General features: G+C 37.5%; 1 long non-coding RNA gene across 4 annotated transcripts in view; it reads right to left on the reverse strand.

The window, feature by feature from the left end:
• LOC144207102 (uncharacterized) overlaps nt 1–18,704 on the reverse strand; it is a 53,350-nt gene that overhangs the window by 12,046 nt on the left and 22,600 nt on the right. For 2 of the 4 annotated variants that reach the window (XR_013328564.1, XR_013328562.1), the window contains exons 4-7: nt 14,696–14,793; nt 6,047–6,131; nt 4,272–4,347; nt 2,848–3,583 (exon numbers count right to left, since the gene is read on the reverse strand). This is a non-coding gene — a long non-coding RNA (uncharacterized LOC144207102). Of the gene's footprint in view, nt 1–2,847; nt 3,584–4,271; nt 4,348–6,046; nt 6,132–14,695; nt 14,794–18,704 lie in introns of those variants that run through there. The other 2 variants (XR_013328565.1, XR_013328563.1) reach the window with 2 other exon arrangements.

Genomic DNA, 18,704 nt, shown 5'->3' on the forward strand with positions numbered 1-18,704 from the left:
GCCAGTAAATTGCAGGCACACAAAAACCTACATACAATTACATAAATAGTAAATTTGAATGATAAAATGTTGTTGGATTAATTTAAGAAAACCCTCAAAAAGTTACAAAAGTACATGTAAAGGACTTTTTCACTTTTGAGCCAGTTCTTCTCTATTTAATGTGGAGTTTGCTCATACATTTCAGCATTTTATTTCTTCTGTTGTAAAACCCTTGAGAATTTGTAACCTCTGATGTTGATAGAAGAGTAGGGCACACCACACAAAGATACATTATAGCGGTGATAGTAGCAAAAGGTGGAAGAAGAAGCATCAAAATGGTGTAGATAATACAGGCTAATAGATTTATTTCAATTCCTCAGTTATCTAGTTAATTTCTCTTTTGCAATAATGTTTGATTGTAGTGTGAATCATGAATTACTTAACTGCATTTTTGTCTTTTATATAACAAAACATGATATCTGCTGGCTTGAGAATTTTCTGAATGATATATTATATTTTAGCATTGGTCTTGAACCAAGAATCTTTCACATGGCAGCTGGATGCTCTACTGCTTGAGCTAAGTTCCCAATCCACCACATTACTTGGCATTGACTGGCCTACTACATTTCCATTTGACCCGAAAACCACATGTACACAAGACACTGAAATGATGACAGAGAAAAGTGTAGCCACTTGGTTAGCGCAGAGGTTAGTGCACTGGACTCCCACCTGGGAGTCCTGGGTTCGCTTCCCGCTGTCGTCATTTGGTTGATCACCAAAACCATGTAGGTGAGTAAATGGAATAAGAAAAAAAAAGTAAATGGAATAAGAAAAAAAAAGTAAATGGAATAAGAAAAAAAAAGAAAAAACTTTTTAATTTATATTAAACACTTAGTCATACTTTTCAGCAAAAGGTTATATTCCGAACTGCCTTCGGCAGTTCGGAAGACACTTGATGGACCTGTATGTGCGAAAGGCGTTCTCGGGTCGGCCTTCGGCCGACCCTCGACCGCTTGCTTGGTCAGTCAACCGCCGACACCGGGAAGCGAACTCACGTTCTCTCCGTGCAAAGGCGAGTGTGCAACCCACTACACCAACTCGTGCCCCACTTATACATAGGTGTTGAAACGTTTTATCCAAGGAAATGGGGTGAAACACTTAGTCATTTTTTGGACAAAATGCTTCATCCACCACTGAATACTTATTTAGTTAGACACTTAGACATTAGAACTTATTCTTTTAACTGAATAACATTGGGAAAATTTGTGCCTGCACTGGGATTTGAACCCAGGTCCTCAGATGTGGGAAACTGATGACTTAACCACTGGGCCACCACCCTGTGAGTGAAGGTGGTAGTACTTGTACTTTTACCCTTTCCATTTACCTGAATAATATTGGGAAAATCTTTGCATGCACTGGGATTTGAACCCAGGACCACATGTGTGGTAGACTGATGACTTATCCACTGGGCCACCACCATATGAGAGAAATAAGTAGTACTTGTACTCTCATCTCTTTCATTTACCTGAATAATATTGGGAAAATCTTTGCATGCACTAGGATTTGAACCCAGGACCACAGAGGTGGTAGACTGATGACTTAACCACTGGGCCAACACCCAGTGTGAGACAGCAGTAGTACTTGTACTTTTGTCTCATTAATTTCCCTGAATAATATTGGGAAAATATTTGCAAACATTTGGATTTGAACCCAAGACAAAAGAGGTGGAAGACTGATGACTTATCCATTGGGCCACCACTCTACATGGTTTGACTGTAGTATTTGTTTTTTTTGTCTCTTTTCACTCCCAGGTCACACTTAGTACTTTATGGTACCTTCGAGTGGGAAAAGTTAGGTAAGCAGAGCAAACCAGGATTGGAACCCAGGTCCACACAGGTGGGAGGCCAATGACTTATTCACTGGACCACAGGCTCCCAAAAGTAGAATGTAATATTTATTGTTTTGTCTGTTACATCTATTAGTATAGTAAGGCTTTTTGCCAGTCAGTCATCGAAGATGACACTTGACTGGCCTACTATAATTCCATTTGACCTGAAAAGTGACAAATTGCAAGACATTGGTTTTGAACCAACAATTTTTCACATGGTGAATGGATACTCTACTGCTTGAGCTAAGGCCTACTATTTTTCCATTTGACCAGAGTAGTTTTTTCTATGTAATGGAAGAATGATTTCCAACCGGGCACCGAACCACACCTGCCCAGACCAGTGGTCTTGGAGGACCACGCTGGTTGATGTCTCTACTTCAGCCTTCCAAATTGTCTCAACCAGGAAGTTCATGCTACATGTGCGGCATATGTATGTAGGCATACATGTATGCATGTGTTTGCATTGTTTAGGCCCTCATGGTTTTCTATGGGGAATTGATCATGGACTCTCTCCAACACAAGCGATGTAAGCAACAATGTTGCCCGGACTGTACGTTTTTATGTATGTATGTTTGTATGTACGTTCACACACACATTTTTGCCAGGGTCCGAAAAAGGTGTAAATGGTTGTGTTTCCATACTGTATATATTTGCCTTGCAAGTAACCGGTGACAAGTGCAGGGATTATTTCACTTTCAACCCAAAGTCACCGAGAATACTCATCTCCACAAAGATCTTGATAGGGGTTTCGTCCAAACTTTGTCCTGTATATAACCACTTGGACTTGTATTGTATTTCAATTCCACCCCATTTAAAAAAAACAGTTTGATGACCATAATACATGTTTTGTGTTTCTCTTCCATTCATTTTTCTGCTCAGTGTAATATAGTCATATATTTACATACCCGAGAGATTGCTTTCCATGTTTTCTATCATTCAGTTTTTTTTTTTTTTTTTTTTTTTTTTTTTACAGTGAGATGCTCCCATCCTTTCTCATCTTGGTGTTTTCTATTTTTCTCCCGTAATCAGACGCACATATTCATCTTGTCCCCCTCGGATGTCACCTACATCAATTTCATAGCATTTTCCCATCATTGAGAGCCAGCCTCAGTTGTGTCACCCTGCAGCTTGGGATGGTCACCCACACAACTGTCTTTAGTTCACCCACAAATTCATTATAATATCCACGAAGCACACACTTTTCCAAACATGATTCACTACATCACCGTTTGCAAATGTCTTACTTGCTTCATCTTAGAAACATTCATTCATCTTTGTCGACAGGTCCTAGCAGTCACATTAATGCATTATACTCTTATCCTCACTTCATCAGTCTATTTATTGCTGACCCTAACCTCCTATCCGATAGCTCAATCTGTTCCATAATAAAGTTGTTGCACAGCCGAGCCGTCATTCTACAATAGGAAATATTTTAAGTTACCATCTACATTTTTTTTTACCTAGTATAATTAGTTGTATTATGCCCATGAGCAGCTTTGATGGAACATGTTCTTGAATAGCAAGTTTGACCAGACTTGTGAGGTAGAAAGCTTCTGAGGCCCCTTACTTTTCCATTCAATTTATTTCCATGTTCTTTTATACAGTTTCCATAAGTCACTGACAATTATAGTGGCATTGACATCTTCACAGGCAGCACAGATTCAGATTCTACTCAGTGATGAGCATGAATGTGGTTTCTCTGCATGTACTATGCCCCTTAAAAAAATGCAAATATTAAGTGTCAGTAAATTTATAGATGTCTTGTCTTATTTTGTCTGCAGGTGGAGAAAAGACTGACCACACCTTTAATGTGATACCAAATCCTAAGTGTGCAAGAATTAAAATATTTCCCCGTTAATAAAAACTTTGAAATGTCATCTTACTTGTATTCTTTTGCAGAATAAATGTAAAGAATAAGACAAATATACACTTGCAGAACATATTTTTTTAGTGTTATATGAAGCAAGTATGTCTGTTTTGTCTCTTGCCTCTCCAAGGTCCAAAGATAATAAATGTCTCACAAGTGATGCAATTTTATGTCAATGCTGGATTTCTTCAGTTGCAACCCCTCAGAACTCGCTTCAGTAAGCTAGTGAGTCATCACTATATTCTGACTGATATCTGACAAGAGCTTTTCAACTCGCACAAGTCAAAAATACTCAACATGGAAATATTACAGTGGTGCATCATTCTGACAGCAGTGTGGCAATGTCAGAATGGACTTATGTCTTCCCAAGCACATATCTAACATGTCCTTCTTTAGGGCGTAGGTACGTATTGCACTGAAAGACACGTCTTATTTTTTGTAGTATTGTTTAGGAAATAAACTCTTTCTTAGTCAGGAGAAGAATAATTAAAAGTTTGTTGTTTACTGTGGGATAAGATAAGATCTAGGAGTTCATACCTTTTATTCAAGCAGCAGGTACTGATGGTTTTATCACACAATAAGTAGATAGTTCATTATGCATCTGCTTCATTTCCTGAGGGGGGAATGACAATTTCAAATAGTTGAGTCATACAATTAAAAGAAATAAACAAAAAAGAAAAAGATTGGTTCAAAAATGACTATCTTATTGATCAGTAAAACTTTGACCAAAAAAAGAACATCACCTGTATTACGGCAAAAAAACAAAAAGGTCAGATACAAGACATTTCATGAATCCAATTTCCACGCTTCCTCTCAGCCAAAAGCAATTCATGTAAGCATTTGTGCTTGTTGTTTATAGTTGCAGGCCCCCAGGCTATTAGTGGATTTATTTTTCTGTGTGTACACTGTCTGCTCTGTGGGAAGGAGTTAATCTCCATCTTTAAAACGGCAATTCTATGACAAAAACAATGCAGTTCCAACGCAGACTACTGATGCCTTTCACACCATTGCATGTGCTGATACGTATGATGTGTTATGAAACGTAACAAGTTGATGATGATAGATTTGAGCAATTCCCCACTACTACACTTCACTAGGACCAAACTAAATGGTTTACTCCCAGGAGAAAAATAGTTAAAGCAAATCAATAATATTTATTCCCTGAACATAACACTTCCTTTTTCCATATTATTCCTTATAGCAAAAAAAATAAAAAAAGACACTAGCCTGGACTGGATTTTGTAATTGTGCTAGCCCTTCCTTTAACCATTAATAAAGTAATAAAAAAAAAAGTGTTAATTTTGAAATGGGACTAACAACTTTTCCAACTCATTTAAAACTTTGAGGTGACCTTGATGTAATACACTCACTATTTCCTTTCTTCAACGACTGCAAGATTCTTAAAGTCAGAACCATTGCATGGAATAAAAAGGTTCAGCATTCATCTTTGTTCCATGTTCCTTGTTCATTATACTGCATGGCTATAGAAATTCATGGGTAATTTCACACGCATAAAATTGCTAATCTACAATGATAATAATGGAAATGAAGTCCCTGCATGGTGAAAAATCTTTCTTCCCCTTCCTTAGTTGCCTAAAGCTTCAGTCTCTCCCTTTACCCATCAAGTCCAAGTCCCTTTTACCACATACAGGTCACAGAGAGCAGAGCCATGGATGAAATTGCATTTAGTTCTAGTTGAACCTTCCTAGCTTGGGTAGTACTTTAGGGCTTTCTAATGCAGCCTTTTAGGTGGGATAGGTTTCAAATGACGAGTTCACGGCATAAGGTCTCATGGTTAGACGAAGGGTTCAGTCCAACTCACTTCTGTAAGCATTTACTGGTATTAAGTAAATCAACTAGGTTATATGCAGGTTAACAGGGGTGGTAGAATACTCAACAAATGGGTCAAAAGCGCTAAAAAAAAACAGCCCTCAGGCAAGTATTGACTTCCCAATACTCGTACTGGTACTTTCATTGCTTGAGATGTAACAAGAATAGGAGCATTTCTAGTTTCATAATCCAAATGTGTTCAAGTATTGTCATATTGGTCACCAGTTTCAAGTTTTCTATTGTACTCTATTTTCTTTGGGCTCCTACTTATATCTCAAATTTAAATTAATCTCCATCAGACTCTTAACAACCAAATTCTTCCACAATACTTCATAGAACTCCATGTGGAGACCAAATGTTAATCAATAGAAAATCAGACCCATCATCTAAGTTTTACTACAGTCTTAATGTGAAAATAATTATTCAACATTTACTTGAATCTACAAAGTCTACTAATTTAAAAAATATATATTGCATCTTACCCTGTAATTGGCTGGTCACCGATTCAGGGTATCTAGCCCCTGCCTGGTTCCCGTAGTTCGTAGTTCAGCACCATGGACAGGTCACCTACGAGGCAAAGGGCAAACATGAAGATGGAACCATTCACGCTCACCCCGACAGCAAGTTGTAATCAATCCCACATTGTTCACATCGAAGTCAGTCAAAAGAGCCACTGCTTCATCAGGTAGCTCATAAATAACAGAAATGATATATTTATAATATAGTTTGTGCGTTGGGTGTGTGAGGGGGTGTGCGCCTAGGAAGCCAAATTATCCAGGACCGCCTCTAGCTAAATGAACACTGTCCCTTTTTAAATTAATGGTAGAAAATTATATATATTTTTCATTTATGACTCTACTAATCCTATAATTAAACAACAGCCAGTCAGCATGATTATTAAAGGAAGGGGAGGTAAGTGGATTCTGCACTCCAAACATTTTGTACCATAATATTAGTAAACTTAATATTCAAATTAAAAGATCCTGATAAGACAAAGCTAAGCCTTTCTCAAATGAGGGTCTACTTAAAAAAGTCAATTGAGGTGAATAATCATCTATTGTCTCAGAAGATAATTGCATTTTTTTGATGGAACCACATTGTTCCTGTTGTTTTGCATGAATTTTGTTCATTTTAGTTGCAGTTCCCTTGACCTTTTGTGAGTGTGCCCGGTAGCTGCAGGCTACTGCTGCTACTTGTGGTGCCATTTAAAGATGCTGTTTGTCTCTTCTGTAATTTAACCACTGCTAGAAACATTTGGATTGTAAATTACCTAATATTTCAATTTGCAAACCAGACATCGATGAAATAATACAAACATTACTTATGAGAGTCTTGTCTGTTTACAACATACACAGACTTTGGGGTTGACAAGTGGGAATCCGGATGAAGGGTAAGGAACAGTTTTGCATAATTGGCTACTGTTATAGGCAATTTAATTGCTTCAGTCAGTGAAGGTAACAAAGGAATTAAGTCTCTATTGATTCACTTTGTAAAGGTAAGTAAACATAGGTGAACATCAACAGATAACACTAATTGCAAAATAATAACCATTACAGTTACACAAACAGGTAAAGAATATATACATTTATCCTATCTCCTATAAGAAAATGAATTAGCCTGTCACAGTCATTATTGGTGCTATATGTGTGCGCACATGTGTTTCAGTGTTTCTTTTCTTGTTTATGCATGTGGGCGTCAAAGAGATGTGCAAAGTGCTGAAGGGGAGATTAGAAAAAGACGTCTCCACACAAACTGCCGAATTAATGCAACATAGCCTTGTGTCACAAAGCAGAACAACAGCATCATTTGGCTAAAACCAGACTTCTCAATTTCTCTTTGAAGATAAACAATGTTCCTCCATGGTTGTATAGTAGATGGTGAGCAGTAATGAATTAAGATGACATCTCTGGTATGTAAATTAGTTGTGGAATTCCTAAAGTAAATAAAAATAATCTTAATAGCGGTTTGAGGGGCTGTTAACACAAGAGTACTAAGTCAAGCGTGCCTCATGGGAATGTTTGTAGATCCTAGTTTATGTATTAAACATACAAATATCCACATGTGGTTCTTGGTATAATAGAACTTTATCATTCTTTAACCAATTTTGACCAGCTTTACTTTTTTGCCAAATCATAGACTAATCATGCAGAATATACAAAAACAAAAGGTGGCAAATAGTCTTACCTATGAAAGAATAGTCATTGAGAATAGGGTTGATTTAGACTACGACATCTGTTGAAAGCTAACAAAAAATATTGATAATTTAACTCTATTGAATAAATTGCTATACATGTAGTGATTCATTGAAGTGAATCACATCAACAATCATCAAGGTGAAAGCAGATGGAGTAGTAAATAGAAATGTTTACCTACTCCTGCTTGAAACGCCAGTTGCCTGTAGAGGAGAGTCAAAGCTATGGGGGTAAGAAGGTGAGAAGTCTCCCATCATGACAGGAGTGTGGCCATTATCACGCAACAGCAATGGCTATTAAACTGAATTATTTCTGCCACTTCCAGCTGCCAGTTGGAGATAAGAGCTGTTTGGCTGAACCTGTGAACCCGTCAGCATCTTCTGGAAGCTGTCCTCATCTTAGCGTGAAGACACACTGTGGCAGCTCTGTACATTGCTATCATTTAACCGCACTAAAAATACAGTACTTAGTGCCAGTGCTTATGATGATGAGAATACAGTATCATATTTTTTTTCTTTCAGTCCACCTACACATTGACAATTATTTTAATTTATGTGCGGATTTTCTTTTCTTCTCATCTCATGTTCTGAACCGCTTTATCCTCATTAGGGTCTGGGGTTGCTGTGATTGGCTGTCAATTAATTCTGGGTGTACTCTGCCCACTGTTCGTTGTTGGCTGGGGATAGGCTCCAGCACCCCTGCGAGCATTGTGAGGATAAGCAGCTCGGATAAATATTGTATCAAGGGTCAACCAGTATAGCAAGTAGAGCAAATGTGTGCATTGCAAAATTCTTTAGTTTTATATCCACTTATACATTTTAAAAGTAATGAGTAAGAACTGTTTTTTGGTTGTCAGATAAATATTGTATTTAAGTCAAGGGTGCAGATTTGGTTGTGAGCATACTTTACTCTGAAGTGAATGATTGTGGCCTGGCAATAGAATGAAGATCTGGACATAATAGTCTAATGATCCCCCAGAGCCACAAACACAACCTACATTAAACTTACTTATGGCCTGTCATCGAATACATTTCAAGCCTTATTAAGCATCTCCACTGAATTGTAGCCTATACACATTTCCTCATCTCTTTGGCACTTGGTTAATATGTCGATAAAATACCCCAAGTATTGCATTGCATGCTTTTAATCATGATCATCAAGTTGGCAGGCTAGCTTTTGCTTAACAAATGGACCACCATCACATATTTGTCCAAGAGACTTTGACGTGGCTAGAGTGGATTGAGTTCCCACTTGGTCTGAGTGTGAATGTTTTTCTCTGTCAAAATGTAACCTGGGACTGAGCTAAGGCAAGTAGCAAATATATCTCTAGTTCTTGGAAAGGAAATGTGCAGGAATCCTACTTGGCAGTACAAACTCATTTGGGTAATTTCCCCAAGCAAAGCTGCCTTTGAGAGCAGTCTCAGTTTTGAAGAAAACACTTGCAATACAGTTAAATTTTCTTTTCCAGCAAATAGGTCTAACTGTTGCTTTCACACATAAATGACCTATGCAACAATGTTATATTTCTGTTAACCAAATGCAATACATATTTTTTAACCATAACTATTTTAAAATTATTTTTTTAAAAGAATAAATTGAATTATAAACCTGAGAATTAAAATAGCTGAAATGAGAGGCAGGAATTTAATCAAATGTACTAGTTTAAATTACTTATTTCAAATTTCCATGGTCCAAACAATTCTTACATGCTTTCTATAAATATCTAAATTTAAAAACCATTATAAAACCTGTAATGTTAAAATCTTAACCATATTATCAAAATATACGTATGGCTACATGTATAAAATACCCAGATTAAATCCTTATTTGTGATCTCAATGATCTTTGTAAACATTTGCCAAATCATATCTGTGCTTGTGTGAAAGTAAGACAATGTGCAGTTCTTACACTACTAACCAAATATCTAGCAACTGGATTATGGTATGTTGCCTGTCCTCTGAAGCATAATAAAATAATGTGCATATAGTGTGTTGCATTTATCCAAAACCTCAAATGAAGCAGTGGCACCAACCCCCATGAGAAAAGGTGATGAAACAGCCCCCACTAAGCAGCTTAAAAGAAAAACGGCTGTTTCCATAGGAACTGATCTAAAAGCAATTAGGCGTGCTGTGAAAGAAGCTTGATGAGCTATCATTCAAGAATGATCCTCAAAACTCTATCTGGAATATACTAAAAACCTTTTTGGGACTGTGCATTTATTTACCTTTCTTTCGACATTCTGTCTAACTAGCCCAACTGTCATTCCTACCACGGATGCTATAAAGTAGTTCGAGGCACACTTTCATATTCACCTCATCTAGGGCCTATTCATCATGTAATCTGAGATTTTCTTTTGTGAATTCAACTGTATGCAAAGAAATGGAATATTCTTCCTTGGCCAAGTCTGTATTATGAGCCTGCTTTCCCCCTACATAAGAGGTGGAGGGTTGTTATGGAGCAGTGGTTCTTAACCTGGGTTCAATCGAACTCAAGGGGTTTGGTGAGTCAGTCTCAGGGGTACAGTGGAGCCTCAGCCATAGAAGTCAAGACTCATCATGTTTATACATGATAACATTCTCACTTGGCCATCACTGGCTGCAGACAATCACGTAATATTCCTTGGCCAATCAATGCTACGAGGAATTTAACACACTCAATGTGTGAATGTCATCGTAGAATGTCGTGTAAACACTTTCTTCATATTTTAATCCATATTATGACAGTCTGGTGGCATTCCTCAACCCCGGAATCCCCCACTCATTTAATCATCACCTATCCATTTGAAGCTTTGACTATCTCACGGTTTCTTAATGACCTCCCCTCACATTGTGTTTATCTGACACTTGGAAACAAGCTTCTCCTCTCATCCATGACTAATAAATAAGTACCTCTAGACATATAATTTGTTGGTAGAACCTAAAGCATTAGCACTTCTAACCTTGAGTTGTGGGGGTGGAGGGCTACATGACAGCAACCAGAGCTGGTATCTCATCTAGGTTAATTGGGAGGCAATAGTCTACTGTGCATATACAGGATGACTTGACTCAGCCATCTTTAATTAAAACAAAATAATGTATGACTCCTAATGATACATTGGCGATCATTAGCACCCGTAGAAGTGCTCGGTGATCACCGTAACTACACTTGCCCACCATCACGTACTTATGATTTGCAACAAGCATCAGGTTAATTAGGCATTTCACATCAGTGAAGTAGAATTGCCGCTAGATGTCCCAACAGTTGCAAACCAAGGGTGCGATAAACATGAGTCTGTGTAAATTAAATCCTGTAAATTATAGAAACAGTCAGTGGACTAGAAAGCAGCATATGTAATAATATTATCATGCCAAATGATATTCATTCATTTTCTGAACACCTTATCATAATAAATATATGCAGCCATAGCACTAATAAAAATAACAGGAATAATCTCTAGTCGAATCATTACTCTTAGACACTTATGTCTTCAGAGCTGATTCTCATTAGCAAGGGGAGAAATATACAATGGAAATATTTTGCTCATATTGATTGTATCGAACTCATAGTTGAGAACAACAAATGATACAATATGTCAGATTGGTGCTGACAAATGCAGGAAAACAATAATGCAACAGCAAAAATGAAAATTAATCAATATTTGAGCACTGACCACTGAAAATCAAAGCTCCCATAGGAAGACAGTCTTGTCAAATAACATTTATCATCTTCTCCTCACCTCATGTACCCATACCTCTTCTCCCCCACCCACACTTTGACTCAGAGAATAATGTCTGCTGGGGCAATAAATTTGAGTCTCAGCCTGCTTTCCACCACACACTTCCTCCAATGTTGAACCTCACTGATGTTGTCTGATCATCGCTCACACAAGCCATTTGTTTTTTTTTACGTTTCTGCACATGTACATGGTGCTGCTATTTAAGCTCCTGTGCAGCTCTGGTCTCTTTGCTCTCATATCTTTCCTCACTCCTCCTCTCACTGACTCCCCAACTATCTGTGACAGCTGTTGTTGCTTTGCTGTGTTTGCAGCCTACGCATTATCAGGCCATGAATTCATTTACTGCCATTAGATGCTTCTCTACAGACCATGCCCACATCACATAAAGAAGGGAAACCATTTAAACAGCATAATTCATAACACAGTGAATAGCAGTACCGATGGTGCGGTAATGTGCTTTAATGCTGTCAACTATCAGTAGACAGTGTGGAAAGTGTGCATGCTCTAGTGTTATCATTTTCACAGGATGTTACGGTAAGCACTGCAGTTTTGACATCAAAAGTATTCATCCTGCAAAAATGACACATTCTATGGGATTTAGACTCCAATGTATGCTCCCGCCGCCTGCAAATGCAAATTCCTTCAGCTTTTAAACCTTTTTTATCCAACTTCCCTTGATTCCCTGCCTCATGTTTGACATCAGCGTATTTCAGAAGTCAACGCACCAGCTTTCTGTTTTATTTACAGCCTCCTCCAATTTCTCCTATTTCATTCAACTCCACACCCTATGTCCTTCCTCTTTTATTCAGTGTTAAAACCGGCAATAAATAGTCCATTGATATCTCCCAGCCAAGCCATCAGATAGTTACGTCACCATGGTTAAGTCTTTATATGAGGTCTCACCCACATTTATACTCATACATATTAATTGGACATCAAACTGAATGGTTCCCTCACTGAGTTGTTAATTTTGGCAGAGGTTTATGGTAAAGTCATACACCTAAGATGGATATTTTTGCAAAATATGAGCGTTGAAAAGCTAAATTAGGAACTGTTTCTAAAATGTGTTGATAATTCTGATATGTGAAATGAGAAGAAAGTCAATGAGCTCAACAAAAGTACTTTTATATAGAAAGTGAAACCTTTTAGTTGCACCTAGGTAGTGTATGTGTTTTTGTTTAGCTTTTAACAACAACATAAATATTCCTTTGCAATTCCATCCTCTCCAATTCATTCTAGGTTTCCCTAAAACCAAAATCCCACGCCTTTTTTCCCCCGAGGGAGGAATAGAAAATGAAACCGTTATGACCCCATCCCTGCTTGTCATCGCTTCAAAATGCCTGGTCATTACTGCACCACAAGCAGCTTGGCTTAATGTCTTTTGACTTAACACTAATGACTAACTCTGCATCTGTCTCCACGGGGAGACAAGCGGACCAACACACAACGAACGACAAGTCACGCAAATGCTTATTTGAAACAATTAAGGCAGCGATTCTCATTTCATCAGTTTTCCTAACGGCTTTCCACTCGGAGGTTTCCAGTTCCATATGGTCCATTTCTAAAACATCATGTGTCGTTAGATTACATAGACTAGATGGCTCCCTATTCTTCTTCACATCCTCCCTTCTCTATCCTCCTTCCGTTTCCTACTCTACGCACAGAAATGCATTGCTCCTGAATATTTAAAATAGCTTCAAAGCTATGAACTTATTCATTAGAATTAACTGCTAATGAAAACACGCTGTGTGTTAACATCATCACCATTCCAAGGATGTACTCTTGTATCATCCAACTCTATTTTGCATGCTACTACACTTCTTCAGCATGTCCAACACCCCCACCTCCCACACCCCCGTCTTCTTATCTCTGTTCCAGTGCACTCAGCACAATTACAGTAGAATAGCACATTTGAAACAAAAAGAAGAAACACAGGGGACACAGGTTTCTTGCACCTATTCTCACATCCATTCACATGGCAAACATCCAAGGTAGTGCTTCATAGTATATCCCACTCTCTCTTTGGTTATTGATTTGTTCCTCTTTCTGCCTCTTCCAATTCCAAACCTAATGTTATAAAAGAAGTGTAAGGAGTTTTCATCGGTCATGAAGAAATGTTGTTTATTTCCTATATCTCTCGTTCATGTTGTAATCCACGGAGCCTCCTGTTGGACACTCACAGAACAGACATGAAGTGGCCGGAAGCTTGGCAAATTGACCAGAATGCAGTGTTTTTTGGCTCAGTGTGTGAAAGAAGTGAGAAGTGGACGCCATTTCTTACAGCGATGAGAGCCAGATGGAATAGAGCCTGCAGACTCAACACAATGTCCGAACAAAAACGATGATAGGACTTTTTCTGGCCATGCATCAAGTCTAAACTAATATAATTATTGGAAACTTAAAGTACATTCTTATTAAAGATTGCAATTCCCTGACTAAAAGCCATACAAATGCAACAGGCTACATATTTTCTCACATGCACACAGGCCACTCATAAAAGTCTAAAATGCCATTATATTCATTTTGAGACATTAATAAATATTTTTCCTATAATTTTCTCTCATTTTTGCTTGTTTCTCACATCTTTCATACAAAATTGTGACACTTTGGCAAATTTTAAAGGGTTTAGTTGGCAGTCGTGTGAGGACAGTGAAACAAATTCAATAATTTACATACAAAGGACTGCTCTGCTTACGATATTTTCAAGTTACGAAAAAAGTTCTGCAACCAATTAATTTTGTAAATAGAGGTACAACTCTACTTGGTTTCTCACGCTTAAAGATCAATTGCCTTCTCACAAATATACACACACTGTCGCCAATATGTATGCCACCTGATTGACAGTAAGCGGTAAGAAAGGGACTTGGGGGAATGGTGTAATGTTGTGAAGGAGTGGAGGAATGAGTGAGCAGACACACACTGTAGATAGCGAGTGTTGTGTTTGGCAAAAATCGGGGTCTTTGATGAGAAAGTTAATCTGCAGAGGAGCAGATTGGCTTCCCATTCCTTCAAAGTATACCCAAAGTCAGCATTCACACAGAGATGCATGCATACCCATTCATTTAAAAATCCACATTCAAAAATATAACATTGAATCATCTTGCATATCTATATTAAATATAAATGTTGGATGCAGCCAATTTAATCAGCTGCTTTTCAATCTCAAAATACATACTGTAATATTAATTCTGTTTTGCTCCTATCCATTTTTGTAACCAACATACTTCAGATCCAAGGTCTTCAAACTGGTCCATGAGGGCCGCTGTAGGTGAAGTTTGTTTTCCAACGGATCCAACACAAAGTTTCTTCTGTAAAGTTTCTGCTGGAAAAAGAGAACCAGACTTCAATCCACTTTATGCACTTCTAGGATACAGGATTGGTTACAGGTTGAAACAAAAACCACACCCACTTTAGCCATTTCTGGAATAGTTTAAGGATCACTGCTTTAGATGATCAGAGTGTGGTCCACTTGAGATATATTTGTCAATAAAGCACAAGGGATGATTTAACTTGAAAGGAAATTGATTTTTCAGACAGGCTAAATGTGCTGTGACCTTCAACAAATAAGTAGACACTACTCTTGAGATTTTATGAGAATTGAGAAGTATTTGACCTGGCTGTTTCAGATAAGTACTGCTACACACCCATCAGTATTCTACACTTATTCACTTGAACCGAAAGGAAGGTTTTAGTTGGCTTTCTTGGGAAGGATTAATTGCACTTCTATGTATTCCAAGGCTCTTGGTAACACTAACCTCAGTTTGCAAGGTTTTGATACTCGAAAAGAAGTCACAAAGCTCATTAGCCTCTTGAATCAAGGTTCTACTCTGCCATCTTATCTGCCCTAACCACCTGTCCCATTATGTGTGGTTGTACAATTGCTCTAACGTGATTGAACTACAAAAATGTAAAAATCTAACAATTTCTCCATACTATGCAAGATCAACATAGATATCCCACCAGCATTTTTGTCCAATACAGAGTAAAGGCAGATATTTGTACTACTTGCTAAAATAATTATCTAGTGGGGATAAGCTATTCACAAAATGAAATAAACAAATGAAATAGTGGCCTTTAGGCTCTAAAATTGGATCCTTGAAACCGTGATTCTGTGCGCCATTCAATTTATTTTGTTGTCTATATAACATGTTACTACTGTTTCCTTATGTTCTTTTATTGTATTGTCAACAATAAATGTCAACTATGAGTCAATTAAACACCTCATATTCGACAGTGAGACATGCAAGGGTAAAAAAAAGCTAGTTTAAGTCATGGAAAAAAAACACTTTAAGTTCCCCTCGTTTTTCATTCACTATGTCTATCTGTATTCTGAAGCAATTGATGCATAAGGTTTTATATGGTATGTTATGTTGAATGGCAGGATGCTTTTCTTTGGGCTCACTAGTAGTAACAATATTTCCGTTTTCCCCTCGGGAATCAATCTTGATCCCAGTTGCTGTAATTTTTTTCCCCGGAAATTTGACATTTCTGTGTGCGGCGATGCTCAATGGTCAGGACTGCACAAGTATCGACTCCATCAATCAGTATTACCTCGGTAACATTGTAAGAGCACCACTTCCCCGGCGGCTAGTGGAGGGGCAAGGCAATTATGCAGGAAGCATGTTAAAAAAGAACACCTGGAGTGCACTAAAAGGACAGTGAGGACAAAAATCATGTTCATTTCCTCACGATGGTGTTTCTCACTTCTTGGTATATTACTGTATATATGCCAGCTTGACTACTGACAAAAAAGGACTATGTGCTCCAACTAGGAACAGTCTCTCTGGGAATATAATGCTGAATGCCAAATCAAATTTTTGTATGATTAGCATAAATTGTATATCCTGTGGGGAATTGTTTGGTACAATGAAAATTGTCAAATCCATGACTCATGATTATAATGTGGATATGAAAGGGAAAGCCTGAAAGCTTGAATATTGAAAAATGTGTTTTTATGCTACCTGAATATTGAAAAACGACTTAAAATAATCGGAAACTCATGCATTTAACAATATAAAAATGCATCGATATTCTTCATAGTTATTTAATCTTGCCAAACTAAAAGAGTAGGATCTATCCTGGAAGAACTTCTTAATCTATTATAGGCATGCCTAATTACCGTAAGCTCCATGTCAATAACTCAACCCAATTAAGGTCCAGGACAGAAATCAGACATCCACTGAGTCCATGCTGGTCGGCTCCTTATTGATTTTGTGGTAATGTATGGTATTTGTCCAAGTCTGGTGTATCCCCACAATGCCTGTGGCTCAAAGAATGAATGCTTAAGTCTCCAGATGAAGCAAGTTAACCACTCCAAAACAAAATACATTGGATAGGAAGATGCAATGCTTCCATGCAACTGTTACACAACAAAGCCCTTAGACCCACTTTAGGGGAAATTTCATAGAATTACATTAAACAGGGACATTGTTTTTATCGTGGTCTGTCCTGCCTGGGTCATGAGCTTTCCCTTGCAAGATAGTTTCTTACATCCTCTTCCCTATTCAGGGGGATTACCCTTATGTTTAATGGAAGACCTTAAAATCCACCAATATGCTTTTTGGAAATTTGAGCTGTTTTATCAGATTGCCCTTCAGCAGCCTGTCCTGAGCATATTTCATATTATATCTCTATTTGCACCTTTTCTTCAACAAGTCTTATATTGTATACTATTATGGTATTTAGATAACAATAAAACTGCCTACCTTTCAACAGACAGTGATCAAACAAAAATATTTGCTCTGGTAATGTCCACATCACAATTCCTAAGGGTTTGGTTTCCAAAATCAGCAAAAAAATCCACCAAATTCTACAACAACAAAAAAATCACCACACATAAAAACACTTAAATGTGTTAAAGTATTATTTGATCTCTTGAATTTGGATTAATTTCCACAACAGCCTTTCAAACCTTGTAAAATTGGAATGCATCTTTTATTATAACTACTCCCCTCCCTAAACCCCACAAGGTAAGTAACAAGAAGTACTACTAAATTATACAGGAAATATTCCACCTTTGTGCCACTAAACCCTTGACCCTCAACATGTCTTTAATCGATGGGATATGAATATCAAGGCTTTTTATGTATATATTGTGTCATAGTATCCATCGGCCCCTTAACTCTTTTGAAGTCACCCATTTTTATAGTACTTTCTCCTCTCCCTTTTCCTTTTTTTTATGTATTCTTTGCACGAGCGCAGTCCTACAGGCTCAAATAAAAAGGAATAACATACTTGTGAGTTTGTCTTACGCCCACTGGAGAAGAACCACAGGAGGGATTTTGACGGATTGGCCTCATTATTTGCTTAACATAGACTTCTATTAAAAACCTCCGACAGACACACCTTATGATCTTTGAGAAAGACGTATTTTGGTGCTTTCTTTTCTGTCAACCACATATTTTCTTTATGTAAAATAACAAGCAATTGCTTGTGTTCTACCTCGAAATAGTTGGCTATCATTGCAACTGCTGTTCTAAGAGCTATTTGCATTAATCAGGCTTTAAAAAGTGGCTGCATTGAGCGGGTACAATCTGAAATAAACTGTGAAACCAGGATGTTTACATATTTGTCATGTAAGCTTACATACAAATAACAAAGCTTAACACTTGTTTTTACTAAACATTCTACCATTCATACAATAAAATAGTGTATGTTCAAGCATATATTATAATGAGAATTTATGATGGGGGGGAATTCAATTAAACATACAATTGTATTTATTTTTTTCCAAGTAGGTGTTTTCATACCTCTTTAACTGTTGTGGAAGTAATTTAAATGATTGGGAAAAAAGTAAATGTTACCTTTCTTTGTCAAGTTAGGAACCTCTAACCCTAATTTTGTCAAAGTCAAAAATTAATACCTCATTTTCTAAATAAAGACCCTGATAACACAATGCAGTACAGTTTGCAATGAATCCCATGAGGTGTTGGCTCATTTTGCCATGTGTACAAACGCATTGGGGGCATGCACTTTTTCGTTCTGAGGTAATTGGCTGTAGCTGTCTGTAAATACATGGTTTAAATCATAACCCCTCCTTATCAGCAGCTCACCAGTCCTGCTTACTGAACAAGGAAAGGAAATGTTAGAGGAAAAAGTCTGAATTTTAATGTTTCATTTAAAAAAGCACCAGTTTATAAAAGAGTAGAATCTTGAAATGTTCAATCAATTACCTCAGGGAATATTTTTGCCCCAGAAAACGTCTAAGCAGTTTTATTTGCCTTTCGAATCTTT

This window comes from Stigmatopora nigra, chromosome 14 (assembly GCF_051989575.1).
Source record: "Stigmatopora nigra isolate UIUO_SnigA chromosome 14, RoL_Snig_1.1, whole genome shotgun sequence".
Classification (NCBI taxonomy): Eukaryota; Metazoa; Chordata; class Actinopteri; order Syngnathiformes; family Syngnathidae; genus Stigmatopora; species Stigmatopora nigra.